We start from the raw sequence: 20,225 nt of genomic DNA, 5'->3' as shown, positions 1-20,225 counted from the left end.
CTGCACTGTTCAAAGTGAGTCTGCATTGTTTAAAGTGAGCCTGCAGAGCTTAAGTGAGCCTGCACTGTTCAAAGTGAGTCTGCATTGTTTAAAGTGAGCCTGCAGAGTTTAAAGTGAGCCTGCACTGTTTAAAGTGAGCCTGCACTGTTTAAAGTGAGCCTGCATTGTTCAAAGTGAGCTTGCACTGTTCAACGTGAGCCTGCACTGTTTAAAGTGAGCCTGCAGAGTTTAAAGTGAGCCTTAACTGTTCAAAGTGAGCTTGCACTGTTCAAAGTGAGCCTGCACTGTTTAAAGTGAGCCTGCATTGTTTAAAGTGCACCTGCACTGTTTAAAGTGAGCCTGCATTGTTCAAAGTGAGCCTGCAATGTTTAAAGTGAGCCTGCACCGTTTAAAGTGAGCCTGCATTGTTCAAAGTGAGCCTGCACTGTTTAAAGTGAGCCTGCATTGTTTAAAGTGAGCCTGCATTGTTTAAAGTGAGCCTGCGCTGTTTAAAGGGAGCCTGCATTGTTTAAAGTGAGCCTGCACTGTTTATAGTGAGCCTGCACTGTTTATAGTGAGCCTGCACTGTTCAAAGTGAGCCTGTACTGTATAAAGTGAGCCTGCATTGTTTAAAGTGAGCCTGCACTGTTTAAAGTGAGTCTGCATTGTTTAAAGTAAGCCTGCACTGTTTAAAGTGAGCCTGCGTTGTTTTATAGTGAGCCTCCTTTGTTCAAAGTAAGCCTGCTTTGTTTAAAGTGAGCCTGCATTGTTTAAAGTGAGCCTGCACTGTTTAAAGTGAGCCTGCATTGATTAAAGTGAGCCTGCACTGTTCAAAGTGAGCCTGCATTGTTTAAAGTGAGCCTGCACTGTTTAAAAGGAGCCTGCGCTGTTTGTAGGTGGTGGTGTGTGTCAGCTTCACCTCTGACTTCTGAGCGGTCCGAATCGCTCCCATTCCCTGGGTTCTAGACCTTGGACTTATTTGGGGGTTGTGACAAAGTGAAGCAGACAACTGGTTTTGGTGCAAGAAAAAATACTGAGTTTATTGAAGTCAGAAATGAACTTATAACATTAGGATTACACTGAGATTATACAGACCTACAAAGTACACTTAGTTAAGAATGGGGAACACACGGCATAATGAGGGAAAATCACGCTACTAATCCCCTTACCCTTGTCCCACCCCCAAAACCTAACTAAATTGAACTAGGAGAGGTCAGGGATCATGCTCACCAACCCAGGGTTCCTTGACAGTTTGAAATCCAGCCAGGTAAGCCGGTTGCAGTTTTGGGGTACGCTCTTTGTGTCCTATGGGGCCTGCCGTCCCCATGTGGTCCTGGTCTGTGGAATCTGCGAAAGTTCTTCAGTTGAGTGGAGGACGCAGTTGTGGGTGGTCGATCTTCGTGGAGGGCTACGGTTGCGGCCTTGTTGTCTTCGGTTGAGCCTGCCACCCCGTGCCCCTCGCAGTGATGTTGCCTGCGGGCCTGCAAACCTCCAGATCTCTTCTCTCTGCTTGGCTCAGCTACCTCTCCCTGTTTAAACTCGGCTTCAACCGCTCCAAAAAAACTGCTCACCTCCTCCTTCGTAACTGGTGGCCCAGTTATACTGTTTTTTCGAATTTCTTAAATGAAATCCAAATCAAGGTTAGTTCTTTGTCTGATTTGTCCGCAGCAACCTGGAGGATTTAAAGCAAGGTTTAGTCCCCTGCTGGATCAGCAACAAGCACCTCGCAGCCCTCCACCCATTTGAGAATTCACTAAGCCTGTGTCAGTTCTGCCTAGCCTCTGAAGCCTATCCTGTCCCAGTAGATTGCAGGCGCTCCACCCATACCATCATGGGTAAATTTAACTAAAACACCCAAACTTAACAATCTCAAAATTAAACAACAGAAGCTATGTAAAGCCGCCACCCGTCCCCGGGCAGCCAGTTTAATCCCTGTTCAGGCTACAGCACACTACTCCCTTCAGTGTGGCCGCCCTATCCTGTACCTTTGATCCCTCGCAGCCTGCGGCTGCTGGCTGGGGATCTCTGTCCTCAGATTGATCCCTGACTTGAGGGGCTGCCCTTTTAAATTGGGGAGCCGGTGACCACGGTTTCTTTGGCCGTGGCGTTCATGGGGACCTCCTAGGGTGGGGGTTTTCAGTCTGGTGGGTCTTCAACCCGAGCCACTGTCCCCTCTTGTGCGGTCTGTGGAATCTCCACTGCCCCTGGCTGGGGATTTCTATCCTCAGGCTGTACCTCTTCTAAACCTGTGACTGGGGCAGGTAACTCACTGCCCTCAGGTCCCACATCGTCTGAGTCCCAGATTAGCGGGGGGGTGTCCCAAACGGTGGGTGGGATGGCCCTTCCCTTAAAACAAGCCACTGCACCTGCTTGTGCAGTCTGTGAGTTTGCTTCTGCTGCAGGCTGAGGATTTTTATGCTCAGACCTTGCCCCAACTGGCTGTTCCCTTCTCTCAGATTTAAACAACTTACATTGGTTAATGCGGAACCATTTGGTGCGCCGAGGCAGCTTTATGGCGTATACCATGGAGCTTGCCATATCTACAATGCCGTAGGGCCCCATGTATAATGCTTCTAGGCTGCCTACCCGAGCAAAATTCCTAACCATAACCTGATCCCCCATCTCCCACTCATGGTGCGTACGGGGTTCGAGCAGCAGTCGGTTACTCCGATGCTGTTTTCCCATGTTGCTAGCAGCCTGCCAATGAACCTGTTTAAGGTGTTCAAACAGATTCCTGACGAAGTTGTCCCGGTTCACCTCTCTGGGCTGACCCTCCGTGAGCACCGGGGCTAGCACATGGGTGGGGGTCCGCATAACCCTATCAGTCATGAGCTCGTGTGGGGAATACCCCGTGCTTTTTGACTGGCTGGCTCAGATCCCCATTAGGACCAACGGAAAGACTTCTACCCACTTTCTAGGTGAGTCTACCATCTCCTTCCTCAGCCTTTCTTTCAAGGTTCTGTTCATCCTCTCTACAATCCCTGAGGACTCTGGGTTGTGTGCAACGTGCCATTTCCCCTCTATGCCGAGTACCATTAGGGTATTCTGCATGACCTCCCCGGTAAAGTGGCTCCCTTGGTTGGAATCCATGTATTGTGGTAGCCCCCAGCGTGAGAACACCTCCCTGACCAGGATCCTGGCTGTACTCAGAGCCGTGGCTGTTCGGCAGGGGAAGGCTTCTACCCACTTTGTGAACACATCCACCAGGACTAGGCAGTACTTATAGCCTCCCTGGGTGGTGGGTAGGGGCCCGATGTAGTCGACCTGGATTGACTGCCATGGTCCCTCTACCCTCCTGATGTGTCCCATAGGTACCTTCCTTTTGTGTGGGTCAGGGTTGTTGGCAGCACACACCAGACAGCTGGCACAGAACTCGTGGACACCTTCCCTGAGTCCTGGCCACCATCCTGCCTGTTCCACCTGCTGCCAGGTGGTCTCAGGCCTGGGATGCCCCGCTCCTGCACCCTCATGGGCCAGTTGAAGGAATTCCCTCCTGTGCTGCTGCGGTACTACCCATTGCTCTCCCTTAAACAGCATGCCTCCCTTTACAGAGAGGGCTGCTGTACTGTAAGGGCCCTCTACCCTTTTCCCTTCTGCCACTGCACTGAGGACTGCCTTGAGGACGGGGTCTTGGGTTTGGACCGTCTTAAGGTCCTGGGTCAAAGCTACCCCTGCACTCCCCCATGTCCCATCCCTACCAGTGACTGCTGCTATAGGACGGGACCCATATGGGTCCCAGAAAATGCCTGTGTGAGCACCCTCCCTCGCTAGCACGTAGACCTGCCAGTTGCCCTCACTCCGGGGTTCTGCGGAGGAGTGGGCTTTCACCTTATGGATGAAAACCTCCCCTTCCTCCCCCACTGCTGCTAAGATTTTCTCCAGCAAGGGTTTCACTGTGAGGGGTCTCCCGGATTCTGCGGAGGTGTATCCGCAGCGGGACTAGATGGCCAGGTTCTCCGTACACGAATTGCTTGTGAACATGCTGTCCGAGCAAATCGTGTATGGGGTGGGGAAGATCTCGGGCTGTGTAACCACGTACACTACCGCGGACAGTTCAGCCTGCTGGGCGCTCATGGTGCTGGGGAGCTTAATTGCCAGGGCAAAGTTTGCCGCTGGGTCATAAACTCCACACCCCGTGAGTCGCTCACCAGCAGATACTGTGCTGGAGCCATCCACATAGATTTCACGGCTTGTGGGGTGTATCCCGGCCTGTAAACCTATGTCTACTTCCCAAACCCCTTCTATGGAATACCGGTGGGCTGTTCCAGTATGTACCAGGTTAGTTGCGAGCTTTGGCTCGCAGAGCCCTTTTACTTTTAGGTCCATCTGTGAGAGAGGCAGGGTCCAGCGAGCAATGCGGGCATTGCTCACTGTCCCATTCTTGATTCTCCCGTCCAGGAGCATCTGGGTGGGTGTGTGATGGGTGAGGAGGGTGATGGGAGAGGTGCCTTTCACAATTGGAGTATCTTTTCACAGCCCAATATGTGGCCAAGAGGTGCCTTTCACAATTGGAGTAGCTCTTCTCCACATCTGTGAGTATCCTGGAGGAGTAGACCACCAGTCTCAGCTTGCCATGCCGCTCTTGGAGCAGCACAGCACTCAGGCTGTCCCCGCTGACTACTGCCTCCAGGAAGAACTCTTTCCCTCCATCTGTGGCCCCTAGAGCTGGTGCGGTCTGCAGATCTTTCTTGAGCCTGACAAATGCTGCCTGGCACCCCTCATCCCAAACCCACTCCACTTCCTTGCTCAGGAGTCGGAGCAGAGGGGCTGCTGTGGCTACATAGTCCTCAATGAAGTCTCTGCAGTACCCGGTTAGCCCTAGAAATGATCTCACTCCCGTGGCTGTGTTGGGGACTGGTAACTCCTGTACTGCTTCCTGTCTAGCTTTATCTATGGCCCTTTCCCCAGTGCGTATTGTCAGGCCCAGGAATTTCACCTCCTGCTGGCCGATCTGCGCTTTCTTTGGGTTCACTTTAAAACCTTCCTGCCCGAGCAGTTCCAGCAGTTCAGCCAGAAGTGGGCCATGCTCCTCTCTCGAATCGGTGAATAGGAGCAGGTCATCCACGTATTGTACCAGCCGCCTGGGCTGGCTAAAGCCCTTTAAACTGTTTGCCATGCATTGGTGGAAAATGCTGGAGCTATTGTGGAAGCCCTGAGGCAGACAGTTCCAGGTGTACTGTTGCCCTTTAAAGGTAAAGGCAAACTTGTACTGATCCTCTCTCCTTAAAGGGATGGACCAAAACCCGTTGGAGATATCCAGCACCGTGAAAGTGGTCACGGAAGCTGGGATACTTCCTATCAGGTCGGCAACTGCTGCTACCGTGGGTGCACAGGCTGGGATGTTACTGTTGAGCACCCGATAGTCCACTGTGGCCCTCCAGGAGTTGTCTGGTTTTCTAACCGGCCACAGTGGAGAGTTCACGTGGGTGGCTATCGGTCTCAGGACCCCCTGTTGCACTAAGGAGGACATGGCTGCTTCCATGTCTGGCTCCGCTTCCCTGGGGAAGTTATATTGCTTTTGTGGTCGGGCCATAAGGTCCCCATCTACACTGACCTCGAACCCGTTGACCCTCCCACAGTCGTGTTTGTGTGTGGCAAATGTGGCGAGGTGGGCTCGCACAAATACCGGGAACTCCCTTGGAGTATTACTGACCAACAGTTCGAGGTTATAACCCTCTTTAGGCTTCATGGTGCACAGGGTCCCCTTCCCCTGATTCCCTGGGATGACTACTACTCCGCCTTCCTTTCCTGTTTTTGCCCCCCATAGACAGTGATTCCTCAAATCCACTAGGATCCCGTGGCCTACAATAAAGTCGGCTTCCAGGATCTCTTTTCCACCCTCCATTTCCCACTTCATTAGGATACAGATTCACTTAGAGCAGAGTGTTCCTAAACGAATGGTCAGCGGGATGGAAAATGAGCCAGCCTGTTCTTTACCTGTGAATCCCGACAGACTGTATGGGACCCTGTTAGTTAGAGGTGAGGTGCTGGGGTTAGCTGAATGGATCATGGTACATGATGCTCCCTTGTCCAACAGATAGGTCCCCTTTACCTCTTCTACCTCCATCTCAACGAGGGGTCTCTTCCATAAGTCGTAGGTAAGGGGTCACAGGTAAACAGGCTGCGCTGGCTCTAGTCAGGGTTGTGGGTTAGATGGGGCTGATGGGGTCAGCACGCCGGTGGTGGTTGTTACCTTCCCTGGGCCAGTCAATAGGGTTCTCATGGCCTCCAAAAATGACTCGACCGTGGCGGGAGGGATTCCTGTCTCTGCCTTTTGGGCTGGGGTTGAGGAATTCTTTCCCTTGTTACCTTTCCAAGGATTCTTACACTCCTTCTTCCAGTGTCCATTCTTCCCACGCCTATAACAGTTGAGCTTTGTGCTGGAAGGGTTATTCCCTTCCTGATGCCACTCCTTCCTACACTGGCCGGGTTTCATTTCATGCACTTTCCCTTTAGGTGGTGTCCAATGGTTCCTTTACCATTACGGTAAGCTATGGTCAATTGTCTGATCACTGTGAGTTCGGTAGCCAGGGGATTCTTTGGGTCAAACCACATTCCTGCCGCAGCCCTGACCTGTGGCAATCTGTTTGCCACCAGGCAACGGAGCCAGTGGGCCCGCTGACCCTGGTCCAGGTTAGCCCGGTTAGGCGTCCCACTGCATGCGCTCCTATACACCGGCCACAACCTGTCTGCAAAAGCCTGCGGGGGTTCTCCTACGAGCTGCACTGTTTTTTCCACCCGGGAGAAAGGACTTCCCTCATTCATCCCCGTGGTCTCAAGAACTTACTCCTTGAGCTCCCCATAATCACACTGTCCCATCTTACATTGGTCAGAGAGGGACTGGAAGAGCTTACTCTCTAGGGAGAATAGCAGCATTTTGGCCTGTTCAGTATCATTGCACTCGTTGATGCTTGCTGCTTATTCCACTTCCCTGAAGTGGACTGATGGATCCCCATTTGCCGCAAGTTTAGTTAAATGGCTTACCATGGCCCTAAGCTGTTGGGTGCTGTGGGGAACTACGAACTGGCTTTGGAGGGGTCCCTCATCCCCGTTATCAGCGGGCAGCCTGAACCTTTGCTGCTGGGCTGGGCACATCGGCCCCGGTTCCAGCCTCTCTTGCTGGGGGTTTTCCTCCTCAGCTTCTGCCCCTAATTCCACCCCCCCCACCCCACTCCTGCCAGATTTCGCTAAAGCTTGGCGCTACTGGTGGTGGTTGTGGGCCCTCCTGCTCCTCAACTGGGTAGTCCCTTGGCACTACCTGTGGTGTCTGAACCGTCCTCCCCAGTTTCCCTGTGAAGTCGACCTGGGCTGCACTAGGGCTTATGAGGCACACCATTCCTTTTGCTGTCCTTAGAGCAAGGTTCAGACTCTCTATCTGCTTCTGGTAGGGGCCATGGTCTGCATCCTCAAACCCCTGTGCGCTCACTATCTTATAGGCTGCCTGTAAGCCTTTTAGTTTCTCCTCCTGCTCTCTTACTTGTCTTGCTAGGTGGGCATTCTTTTCCCACAACCCCAGCTCATTGTTCTTGGCCTCGGTGACCTGACACTGTAAATATCCCTGCTGGGTCTTATGTTCCCCCACTAACTGCACCCTTTCCTGGTTCAGAGCCTGCGATGCTAACAGTAACTTCTCCCCTGCTCGGGCCTTTGTTTGGATTTCCAGGGCTGACTGCCGAATCTCAGCTGCCTGTGCTTCAACGAGCCTGTCCAAAAGCTGGATCTGTTTCCTGAAGCACATCAGCCAGACTGCCTTGTCTATGGATATTTTATCATCCTTCCCTTCTGTCCATTTAGCTTCAGCATATACCGGGCACCCAGCCTTTAACAGATTAGTGACCCATTTTTTTTCCATATTCAGCTTACTGAACACATAATTTGAAATCCTCTCTTCCATTACAGTTCTCTCTTCCAAATCAGTGTCCACTGCATCGCATCCCTTTTGCCAAGATCCTGCCGCGGTTGCCATTTTGTAGGGGGTGGTGGTGTGTGTCAGCTTCACCTCTGACTTCTGAGCGGTTCGAATCGCTCCCACTACCTGGGTTCTAGACCTTGGACTTATTTGGGGGCTGTGACAAAGTGAAGCAGACAACTGGTTTTGGTGCAAGAGAAAAAAACTGGGTTTACTGAAGTCACAATTGAATTTATAACATTAGGATTACGCTGAGATTATACAGACCGACAAAGTACACTTAGTTAAGAATGGGGAACACACAGCATAACGAGGGAAAATCACACTACTAATCCCCTTACCTTTGTCCCACCCCCAAAACCTAACTAAATTGAAATAGGAGAGGTCAGGGATCATGCTCACCTACCAGGGTTCCTTGGCAGTTACAAATCCAGCCAGGTAAGCCTGTTGCAGTTTTGGGGTACGCTCTTTGTGTCCTCTGGGGCCTGCCTTCCCCATGTGGTCCTGGTCTGTGGAATCTGCGAAGGTTCTTCAGTTGAGTGGAGGACGCGGTTGTGGGTGGTCGATCTTCGTGGAGGGCTGTGGTTGCGGCCTTGTTGTCTTCGGTTCAGCCTGCCACCCCGTGCCCCTCACCGTAATGTTGCCTGCGGGCCTGCAAACCTCCAGGTCTCCTCCCTCGCTTGGCTCAGTTACCTCTCCCTGCTTAAACTGTGCTTCCACCACCCCAAAACAGCTCACCCTCCCTGCTTCGTAACTGGTGGCCCAGTTATACTGTTTGTCAAATTTCTTATCTCAATCCAAATCAAGGTTAGTTCTTTGTCTGATTTTGGTGGGCTTCTTCAGGTGATTGTTGTCTCGTTGGTTTTAATGGGCTCGCATGCTGTTTATCATTGTCTTCCTGTCCCCGTAACTAGTCTTGAACTGAAAGCCATTGTATATGTGGAGTATTGATTGGTTCACATAATTGCATTGATTGCTGCCTTTCTGCCTTAGTAGTTAGTAGTGATTATTTATGTAAGATTTTGATGGGCTTTAGTTTCGTGTAAAATGAAGTCTTTCTCTGGGTTGATTGTTTCAAAGGGAAGAATGTGTATTCTGACTCCTCTTGTTGTCTGGTTTCAGGCAACAATCCACACTGCACTCAACAAACCCAGGCATATCCAGACCCAGGCCTTCATGGGCCTAGCCTCCTGTCTGCAGGGTTCTACACTTAACTCAGCAGTTGGGTCCTCTGCCATAAAAGTCCAAAAGTCATATCCTTGTTGATGATATGAAAAATGTGGGAATTTTGAGAACCCTTCACTGCACTGTTTAAAGTGAGCCTGCACTGTTTAAAATGAACCATCACTTTTAATGAGAGCCTGCACAGTTTATAGTGAGCCTGCACTGTTTATAGTGAGCTACACTGTTTAAAACGAGCCTCTATTGATTAAAGAGAGCCTGCACTGTTTAAAAGGAGCCTGCACTGTTTAAAGAGAGCCTTCATTGTTAAAAGAGATCGTGCACTGTTTCAAGGAAGCTTTCAATGTTTATAGTGAGCTGGCACTGTTTAAAGTGAGCCTGCACTGTTTCAAGCAATCCTACACTGTTTAAAGTGAGCCTGCACTATTGAAAGAGTGCCTGCACTGTTTAAAAGGAGCCTGCACTGTTTATAGTGAGACTTCACTGTTTAAAGTGACCCTGCACTGTTTAAAGCAAGCCTGCACCATTCAAAGAAAGCCTGCTCTGTTTAAACAGAGCCGGCACTGTTTAAAGCAATCCTGCACTGTTTGAAGACAGCCTGCTCTGTTTAAAGCAAGCCTGCATGATTTAAAGAGAACCTGCCTTTTTTAAATCAAGCCTTCACTTTTAGGGCAGAATGTTCTGCCTGTCAGACGGGTGGGCCAGACCCAATCGCCGGCAGGCGCAGAGCCGATCGCCACCAGTGAAGGGGCCGCACTGCTATTTTATGTGGACAGGCCAATTAAGGCCCGCCCAGCATGATGTCTGCCGGGAAGTGCTATGCACTCCTTGTACGGACGGACGGGGAATCCCTAAAATCGAGAGTACGCTCTTTCGTGCATGCGTACGAAAGAGCACACATCTCCCTGAGGCTAAGTGAAGCCTCAGGGAGATCGCTTCGACTTTTAAAACTATTAACAATAGAGAAAATAAAAACCCCTTACATGTCCCCTCATGTGACAACGTCACATGAGTTGGGACATGTTCATAATTTACAGAACAACTTTACTACAATTTTTAAAACCCTACGTGAAACTTCATCCCGCCGCTGGATGAGATTTCATGTTTTCTCTATTTGCTGCCGGGGCTCCTGGCTGACCCGCCAACCTTAAGGTTGGACGGGCAGGTCCTTTAATTGGCTAAATGATCCTGTCAATGGCCTCTGTTGGCCATTGACAGGTCAGCGGGCCAGCAGCTGATTTTACTGCGCCCCCGCCTTCCTGAAAATTTAAATGGAGCGGGGTGACGTCAGGGGTGACGTCAGGGGTTCCGCCTGACATCACCCCGCGTCATTTTACGCATTGGCGAGTGGACCCCGTCCCCTGCTCACCGACAGCAAAATTCTGCCCTTAAAGTGAGCCGTCACTGTTTAACGAGAACCTGCACCGATTAAAGGGAGCCTGCGCTGTTTAAAGGGAGCCTGCACTGTTTATAGTGAACATGCTTTGTATAAAGTCAGCCTGCACTGTTTAAAGGGAGCCTGCACTGTTTTAAGCGAGGCTGCACTGCAAAAGTCAGCCTGCACTGTTTAAAGTCAGCCTGCACTGTTTAAAGCAAGCCTGCATTGCTTAAAGCAAGCCTGCACTGTTTAGAGAGCCTACTTTGTTTAAAGTAACCCTGTAATGTTTACAGTCAGCCTGCTCTGTTTAAAGAAAGCCTGCACTGTTTAAAAGGAGCCTGCATTGTTCAAAGTAAGGCTGCATTATTTAAAGCAACCCTGCGCCGTTTAAAGAGAGCCTGCATTGTTGAAAGCGACCCTGCGCCGTTTAAAGACATTGGGCTGAATTTTGCCCTTGATGGGCGGGCAGGCCTGACCAACTCGGCGGCGGGCGGGCAGCCGATCACCGCCGCCGAAATGGGCCCCACCGCCATTTTATGTGCGTGGGCCAATTAGGGCCCGCCCAGTGTGTCGCCTAATGGGAAGCGCTATGCGCTTCCTATGCGGGCAGGGGAGGGGGGGAGTTCCCCAACTGCGAGAGTGCACACATCTCCCTGAGGCTAAGTGGTGCCTCAGGGAGATCGCTGAAAGGCTGTGAAAGAATAAAAATAGAACAATAAAAAAATCATTAACATGTCCCCCTCATGTGAAAATGTCACACGAGATGAGACATGTTAATGAAGTACACACAAACTTTGTTAAACTTTTTAAAATCCAAAATCAAACCTCATCCCGCCACTGGATGAGGTTTGTTAAAAAATCACTTACCCGCCTGCCAATTGAGGCAAAGTTTGCACGGGCTCCTCAAACTCGTTGACAATTGGTGATTTAATGGCCTTAACAAGGCCTTTGATTAAACGCGGGCAAGTGTCGCGCTGTATAGTGTGCCCGCCGACCTAAGTATCGCGATGCCGCGCGCTGACGTTGGAACGTTGGGCTCCGCCAGCCACACATCAACCAGAAGATTCAGTCCATTGTGCTTTGTTTAAAGTGAGCCTACACTGTTTATAGTGAGCCTTCACAGTTTAATGTGAGTCTGCACTGTTTAAAGGGAGCCTTCACTGTTGAAATTGAGCCGTCACGGTTTAAAGCGAACCTGAATTGTTTAATGAGAGCCTGCACTGTTTAAAGTGAACCATCACTTTTAATGAGAGCCTGCACTGTTTAAAATAAGCCTCTATTGATTAAAGAGAGCCTGCACTGTTTCAAGCGATCCTACACTGTTTAAAGTGAACCTGCATTATTAAAAGAGAGTCTACACTGCTTAAAAGGAGCCTGCATTGTTTATAGTGAGACTTCACTGTTTAAAGTGATCCTGCACTGTTTAAAGCAAGCCTGCACCGTTCAAAGAAAGCCTGCACTGTTTAAAAGGAGCCTGCACTGTCTACAGTGAGACTTCATATATAATGAAAGCCTGCTCTGTTTAAACAGAGCGTGCACTGTTGAAAGCAATCCTGCACTGTTTGAAGACAGCCTGGTCTGTTTAAAGCGAGCCTACATGGTTTAAAGAGAACCTGCATTTTTTAAAGCCAGCCTGCACTTTTAAAGTGAGCCGTCACTGTTTAAAGAGAGCCTGCACTGTGTATAGAGAAACTGCACTGTTTAACAAGAACCTGCAATGTTTAAAGCCAGCCTGCAGTCTTTAAAGCAAGCCTGCTTTGTTTAAAGTGAGCCTGCACTGTTTAAAGTGAGCCTTCACTGTTCAAAAAGACCCTGCGCTGTTTAAAGTGAGCCTGCATTGTTTAAAGTAAGCCTGCACAGTTTTAAGCGATCCTGCACTTTTTAAAGTGAGCCTGCGTTGTTTAAAGTGAGCCTGCACTGTTTAAAGGGAGTCTGCACAGTTTAAAGGCAGTCTGAACAGTTTAAAGGGAGTCTGCACAGTTTAAAGTGAGCCTGCACAGTTTTAAGTGAGCCTGCACTTTTTAAAGTGAGCCTGCATTGTTTAAAGTGAGCCTGCGCTGTTTAAAGGGAGTCTGCACAGTTTAAAGTGAGCCTGCGTTGTTTAAAGCAAGCCTGCACTGCTTAAAGTGAGCCTTCACTGTTCAAAGAGACCCTGCGCTGTTCAAAGTGAGCCTGCATTGTTTAAAGTGAGCCTGCACAGTTTAAAGTGAGCCTGCATTGTTTAAAGGGAGCCTGCATTGTTTAAAGGGAGCCTGCACAGTTTAAAGGGAGACTGCACTGTTTAAAGGGAGCCTGCACAGTTTAAAGGGAGTCTGCACAGTTTAAAGGGAGCCTGCGCTGTTTAAAGTGAGCCTGCAATTTTTAAAGTGAGCCTGCACTGTTTAAAGTGAGTCTGCACAGTTTAAAGGGAGACTGCACTGTTTAAAGGGAGACTGCACAGTTTAAAGGGAGTCAGCACAGTTTAAAGGGAGTCTGCACAGTTTAAAGGGACGCTGCACAGTTTAAAGTGAGGCTGCACAGTTTAAAGGGAGACTGCACAGTTTAAAGGGAGTCAGCACAGTTTAAAGGGAGTCTGCACAGTTTAAAGGGAGACTGCACAGTTTAAAGGGAGTCAGCACAGTTTAAAGTGAGGCTGCACAGTTTAAAGGGAGACTGCACAGTTTAAAGGGAGCCTGCATTGTTAAAAGTGAGCCTGCACTGTTTAAAGTGAGCCTGCATTGTTTAAAGTGAGCCTGCACTGTTTAAAGTGAGCCTGCATTGTTTAAAGTGAGCCTGCACTGTTTAAAGTGAGCCTGCATTGTTTAAAGTGAGCCTGCACTGTTTAAAGGGAGTCTGCACAGTTTAAGGGGAGCCTGCACTGTTTATAGTGAGCCTGCAATGTTTAAAGTGAGCCTGCACTGTTTAAAGAGAGCCTGCAATGTTTAAAGTGAGCCTGCACTGTTTAAAGAGAGCCTGCAACGTTTAAAGTGAGCCTGCACTGTTCAAAGGGAGCCTGCACAGTTTAAAATAAGCCTGCGTTGCTTAAACCGATCCTGCACTGTTTAAAGCGAACATGCTTTGCATAAAGTCAGCCTTCACTGTTTAATGAGAGCCTGTACTGTTAAAAATGATGCTGCACTGTTTAAAGGGAACCTGCACTGTTTAAAGAGAGCTTGCACTGTTTAAAGAGAGCCTTCACTGTTTAAAGAGAGCCTGCACTGATTAAAGAGAGCCTGCACTGTTCAAAGAGAGCCTTCACTGTTTAAAGAGAGCCTTCACTGTTTAAAGAGAGCCTTCACTTTTTAAAGGGATCCTGCACCGTTAAAGCGACTCTGCACCGTTAAAGCGACTCTGCACTGTTTAAAGCGACTCTGCACCGTTAAAGCGACTCTGTACCGTTTATAGCAACTCTGCACCGTTTAAAGCGACTCTGCACCGTTAAAGCGACTCTGCACCGTTTATAGCAACTCTGCACCGTTTATAGCGACCCTGTGCCGATTAAAGTGAGCCTGCATTGTTTAAAGCGATCCTGCACTGTTTAAAGGCAGCCGTCTTTCTTTAAAGTGAGCCTGTATTGTTTATAGTGAGCCTTCACTGTTTAATGAGAGCCTGTACTGTTTGAAGAGAGCCGGAGCTGTTTAAAGGGAATCTGCATTGTTTAAAGAGAGCCTGCACAGTTTAAAGAAAGCCTTCACTGTCTAAAGAGAGCCTGCACAGTTTAAAGAAAGCCTTCACTGTCTAAAGAGAGCCTGCACAGTTTAAAGAAAGCCTTCACTGTCTAAAGAGAGCCTGCGCTGTTTAAAGGGAACCTGCACTGATGAAAGAGAGCCTGCAATGTTCAAAGTGAGTCTTCACTGTTCAAAGTTAGACTGCACTGTTTAAAGTGAACCTGCACCGTTTAAAGCGACCTTGCACAGTTTAAGCCGAGCCTGCATCGTTTATTGAGAGCTTGCATTGTTTAAAGAGAGACTGCACTGTTTAAAGGGAACCTGCACTGTTTAAAGGGAACCTGCACTGTTTAAAGCGTCCTTGTACCATTTGAGTCGAGCCTGCATCGTTTATAGTGATCCTGCACTGTTTAAAGAGAGCCTGCTCTGTTCAAAGTGTGCCTTCACTCTTAAAAGCGAGCCGCCACTATTCAAAGCGTGCTCGCACTCTTTCAAGTGATCCTGCACTGTTTAAAGAGAGCCTGCACTTTTAAAGTGAGCCTGCACTAATTAAAGAGTCTGCAGCGTTTCAAGCGAGCCTGAATTGTTTAAAGTGAGCCTGCATTGTTTATAGTGAGCCTGCATTGTTTATAGTGAGCCTGCATTGTTTATAGTGAGCCTGCACTGTTTATAGTGAGCCTGCACTGTTTATAGTGAGCCTGCATTGTTTATAGTGAGCCTGCATTGTTTATAGTGAGCCTGAATTGTTTAAAGTGAGCCTGCATTGTTTATAGTGAGCCTGCATTGTTTATAGTGAGCCTGCATTGTTTATAGTGAGCCTGCATTGTTTATAGTGAGCCTGCACTGTTTATAGTGAGCCTGCACTGTTTATAGTGAGCCTGCATTGTTTATAGTGAGCCTGCATTGTTTATAGTGAGCCTGCATTGTTTAAAGTGAGCCTGCATTGTTTATAGTGAGCCTGCATTGTTTATAGTGAGCCTGCACTGTTTATAGTGAGCCTGCACTGTTTATAGTGAGCCTGCATTGTTTATAGTGAGCCTGCATTGTTTATAGTGAGCCTGCATTATATATAGTGAGCCTGCATTGTTTATAGTGAGCCTGCATTGTTTAAAGTGAGCCTGCATTGTTTAAAGTGAGCCTGCATTGTTTATAGTGAGCCTGCATTGTTTAAAGTGAGCCTGCATTGTTTATAGTGAGCCTGCATTATATATAGTGAGCCTGCATTGTTTATAGTGAGCCTGCATTGTTTATAGTGAGCCTGCATTATATATAGTGAGCCTGCATTGTTTATAGTGAGCCTGCATTGTTTAAAGTGAGCCTGCATTGTTTAAAGTGAGCCTGCATTATTTATAGTGAGCCTGCATTGTTTATAGTGAGCCTGCATTGTTTATAGTGAGCCTGCATTGTTTAAAGTGAGCCTGCATTATTTATAGTGAGCCTGCATTGTTTATAGTGAGCCTGCATTACTTATAGTGAGCCTGCATTGTTTGAAGTGAGCCTGCATTATTTATAGTGAGCCTGCATTATTTATAGTGAGCCTGCATTGTTTATAGTGAGCCTGCATTGTTTATAGTGAGCCTGCATTGTTTAAAGTGAGCCTGCATTATTTATAGTGAGCCTGCATTGTTTGAAGTGAGCCTGCATTGTTTATAGTGAGCCTGCATTGTTTATAGTGAGCCTGCATTGTTTATAGTGAGCCTGCATTGTTTGAAGTGAGCCTGCATTATTTATAGTGAGCCTGCATTGTTTATAGTGAGCCTGCATTGTTTAAAGTGAGCCTGCATTATTTATAGTGAGCCTGCATTGTTCAAAGTGAGCCTGCATTGTTTAAAGTGAGCCTGCATTATTTATAGTGAGCCTGCATTGTTTATAGTGAGCCTGCATTGTTTATAGTGAGCCTGCATTGTTTAAAGTGAGCCTGCATTGTTTAAAGTGATCCTGCACTGTTTAAAGAAAGCCTTTTTTGTTTAAAGTGAGCCTGTACTGTTTATAGTGAGCCTTCACTGTTTCATGAGAGCCTGTACTGTTTTAAGAGAGCCTGAACTGTTCAAATGACCCTGCATTGTTTAAAGTGAGCCTGCAATGTTTATAGTGAGCCATCCACCGTTTATAGTGAGCCTGCACTGATTAAAGCAAACCTAAAGGCCAGAATTTTCCGGCTGACATGCAGATGGCGTAGCCCGCACGTCAGCACATAAAATGACGCGCGCTGACATCACACGAACGTGCCGACATCAGCGCGCGCCATCGCGATATTTCGGTGGGCGGGTGCGATCAGTTTGCCCGCCATTAATTGAAGGGTTCATTAAGCCCCTTAGCATGCCAATTGTGTACGATTTTGAGGTGCCCGTGTGAACTTCGGGCCGGTGCACAGGCCCAACGGGAAGGCTGGTAGGAGATTATTTAAGAAAACTTTTGCAATGTCGGGATATGTGGACTCAGAAGGGTTGTTCATGTTTTCCACGAAGTTTTAATTGATGAAAGTGTTTAAAAGTTGCCTGTGTGATTGTTAGCAGTTTTCATCGATTTCCAAGAGCTTCTTGTGTACTTTGAAACCAGTCTGCAGATAGTAATCTTTCTCAGGCCTGCAGCTTTCTGGAGCCCACCATTTAGCCTGGGGATATGGGTTCTGATCTCTCCACTGGAGGCAGCTCCCTGAGGAGTAAGGGAGGGATAGAATCAGGAGGAGGCCAGGACAGGACAATCAGCCTCCAGGGGAGCCACCTTTAGGAGGCCAGGCGCAGGCAAAAGGGCACAGGGCCAAGAGGTTGTCCAAGGTGCAAGGGGCCACAGAAGACGCCACCATCCTGCTGCCAGGGTATACAAGCGGCAAAGCAGCTACCTCAATATGACTGAGGTGCAGTGCCGAAGGAGGCTCCGACTCTCAAGGGAGACAGTCAGCTATATCTGTCAGATGATTGGCCTTGAGATCTCCCCTAACTGTGTGAGTGGACACCTCATGCCAGCGGCTCTGAAGCTCACAGTTGCCCTCCACTTCTATGGCTCTGGCTCCTTCCAGGGCTCGGTGGGTGATCTTTGCGGTGTCTCCCAAACAGCTGTACACACTTGCGTCAAGCAGGTTACAGATGCTCTGTTCAGATGGGTATTGACCTTCATCCACTTCCGCTATGACCAGGCAAGTCAGGCACAGCGATCCAGAGGCTTTGCAGTGATTGCTGGCTTCCCCTGTGTCCAGGGTTCTATAGACTGCACACATGTGGCCATCAAGGTGCCAGCAGGTGAGCCCAATGCCTGCGTCAACAGGAAGGGCTTCCACTCCATGAACGTGCAGACAGTGTGTGTCCACAGGATGCTGATTTTACAAGTCTGTGCCAGGTACCCAGGCAGCTCCCATGACGCCTACATCCTCAGACACTCCCAGGTGCCGGGGCTCCTCAGTGCTCCAGCCCGGCTGGATGGTTGGCTGCTGGGTGACAACGGCTATCCCCTGCGAAGGTGGCTCATGATGCCAGTACGCCATCCAAGAACAGAAGCTGAGCCAATGGGAGCCAGGGCACCACAAGGGCTGTGGTGGAGAGAGCCATTGGTCTTCTCAAGATGCGCTTCCGTTGCCTGGACCGCTCAGGGGGCACACTCCAGTACCCCCCAGATTGCATCTCTCTGATGGTGATAGTCTGCTGTACCCTGCACAATCTTGCGCTGGAAAGGGGGGATGCAGTTGACGATAAAGACCTTGACACACTGGATGAGGCTGCACATGATGAATCCAGCAGTGGCTCAGAGGATGAGGAAGCACAGGGCGATGATGAGGGGCAGAACGATGACCTGCATTTACACCAAGGAGGCAGGGACACCCGCGACAATTTAATCCAAAGAACCTTCAGCTAGCTCCACACACATGGATCAGCAGGAACAGCAATGCCTGGCACTTCCGCAGGTGGCACTTAGGTGCCACATCTTCCACCTGTTCAGCTGCAAATAAGGGCTTAGTACAGAAATATCAGTGTCCACTCAAACACTCATGATAAATATGTGAAAAAGAAAAATGCACTACAAACAAAAGACCCTCAGCCATGGTCACAAAGGTGGACTTTATTTTGTCCAAAACTAAAACACACACCACTTGTTAGCGATCACAAAAATATGGGTCCCTATTCTAAGGCTAACACAAAACCACCAATGATATACCCGTCGAGTGCCTAAGGTGCCTTACGCTTACGTTTTCGGGCGCTACATCTAGGTGCCGCCCCATCACTCGGAGAGGCTTGTGAGACAGCCTGCTGACTCTGCTGTCCTATTGGGCTCGATGACCTTGGCGGGCGTCCTCTGGCCCGTGGAGCCTGTGATGGCCCCGCCTGGGAGGGAGTGACCAGGTCCTGAACTGGCACCTCCCCAGTTGTCGCAGCCTCAATGGAAGAAACATTGACTGGCAGAGGGGCAGAGGAGCTGCTGCCCTCATCCAGAGCGCCCTGAGAGGAGCTCGCAGCGACGACAGGCAGCTGCTGCACCGACGTGAGGTCACATTGGACCTCCCTGCTCACCGCAGATGCATGGGCACCGAGTGCCGACGCTTGGTGTCCACAACATCTCCCACAATGGAAAACACCACCTGTGGCCAGAACCGCTGTGAGGGCTTGCAGGTCAGAGCGTAACCCAACCATATTTTGATCCATTTGGTGGAAGCCCCTCTCTATGAGAGTCGCCAATCTCTCATTGGAGGAAGCCTGAAGCTCTGCCCTGAGGGCCAAACCTTCATGTTCACTCTGCCTAGACTCCTCTGTTACAGAGAGCAACTGAACCATTCCCTCATGCAACCCTGCCAGATGCAAACGCACTTCCTGCCGCCTTTCCTGCAGCTGCTGCAATGGGGACAACTCCAGAGGCACATCATCAGTGCCGGACTCAGCATGTGCCTCGTCCCCTGCAGCCCTCCGGCTGCTGGAGCCATTGGCACTCTCTGCCCCGACTATCTCCTCCAGCGATCGTGATGTGCCCTCTCCACTGTGACCCGGGACACTAGCCGACGGTAAAGTCCCCACCGAGGTGTGTGTGTCTGCGCTGGTGCCTGGCTGGCTAAAATGATGTGCTGCAAGTTGCACTTGTTGACCCTCAGGTGTGGAGGGGGGGCCGCGGGGTTGAGATGCGGGTCGCTCTGGTGGTGATGCTGAAATTAACAACAAGGACAGTGCATCAGTTAGCGTTCATTCAGTTCAACCTTTCATCCCTTTCCCCCCCCAGCGGCTCCTGTCCACACTACTGGTGATCAGTCCCCAGAAGATATAACAGCTGGTCCCAACCCCCTCCCCCAATGGCCACCCTGGACACATTCGGCATCCATCACTTTGAATATCACATGCCTCTTAGCGCCCATGGCAAGGAGGCGCAACTAGGTGATGCGCCAATGCCAGCAGATGGCACTTGCCCAAAACACCTTGAGGCACCCCTTGCACCATCTCATTACCATCAATATGACATGTATTGGAGTTCTGAGTATGTGTCTAGCAGCCTCCCCTGCAGGTTGCCCCTAGACCTCTCAAATGCCACAAAGACCAACATATGCTGCAGGGAGAACCCATCTTCTCCTCAGCCACTAAGGCTGGTGTAAGCATGGTCAGTACCCATTTGCCCACCCAGTGTGCGACAGATGCCCTATGCAGTAACGACAGCAAGACATGGTGGGAGAGGTTCAAAGGCTAAGGTTGCCTTCTGGGTCAAATGGCCAAGACAGACATGGTACTCATCCTTCCAGAGCGCAGCAAATCATTGAATCTTTTCCTGCTCTGTGTGCCAGTGCGCCGGATATCATCATGGGCACTGACAGCGTCACCACCTCCTCCCACGCCTGGCTGGTGACATGGGGGGCCCTCCTCCTCCCATCCTCAGGATACAGAATGTCCCGATGGATGCCCACCTCTTGCAGGAGGACAGCAAGGCATGCATCAGAAAATCGGGGGGCACATTGGCCCCCCTGCTGGCCTCTCCTGCAGCCTGCCCCCCCTCCTCCTGCTCATGCTGCTGTCCACTCGGACCTCCCTCCCTCTCTCCACGAGTGGCCATGGTGCACTGCCTCAAGCAGGCTGCCTGGCCACTCTTTATACAGGCTGCTGGTTCCCCATTGGAACCGGCAGTCTGAGGCCGCCCGCCCCTGCGAGTATTTTCCCGTTCTCCA

This window comes from Cetorhinus maximus, chromosome 8, assembly GCF_964194155.1.
Source record: "Cetorhinus maximus chromosome 8, sCetMax3.hap1.1, whole genome shotgun sequence".
Classification (NCBI taxonomy): domain Eukaryota; kingdom Metazoa; phylum Chordata; class Chondrichthyes; order Lamniformes; family Cetorhinidae; genus Cetorhinus; species Cetorhinus maximus.
This window is presented reverse-complemented; position numbering follows the sequence as displayed.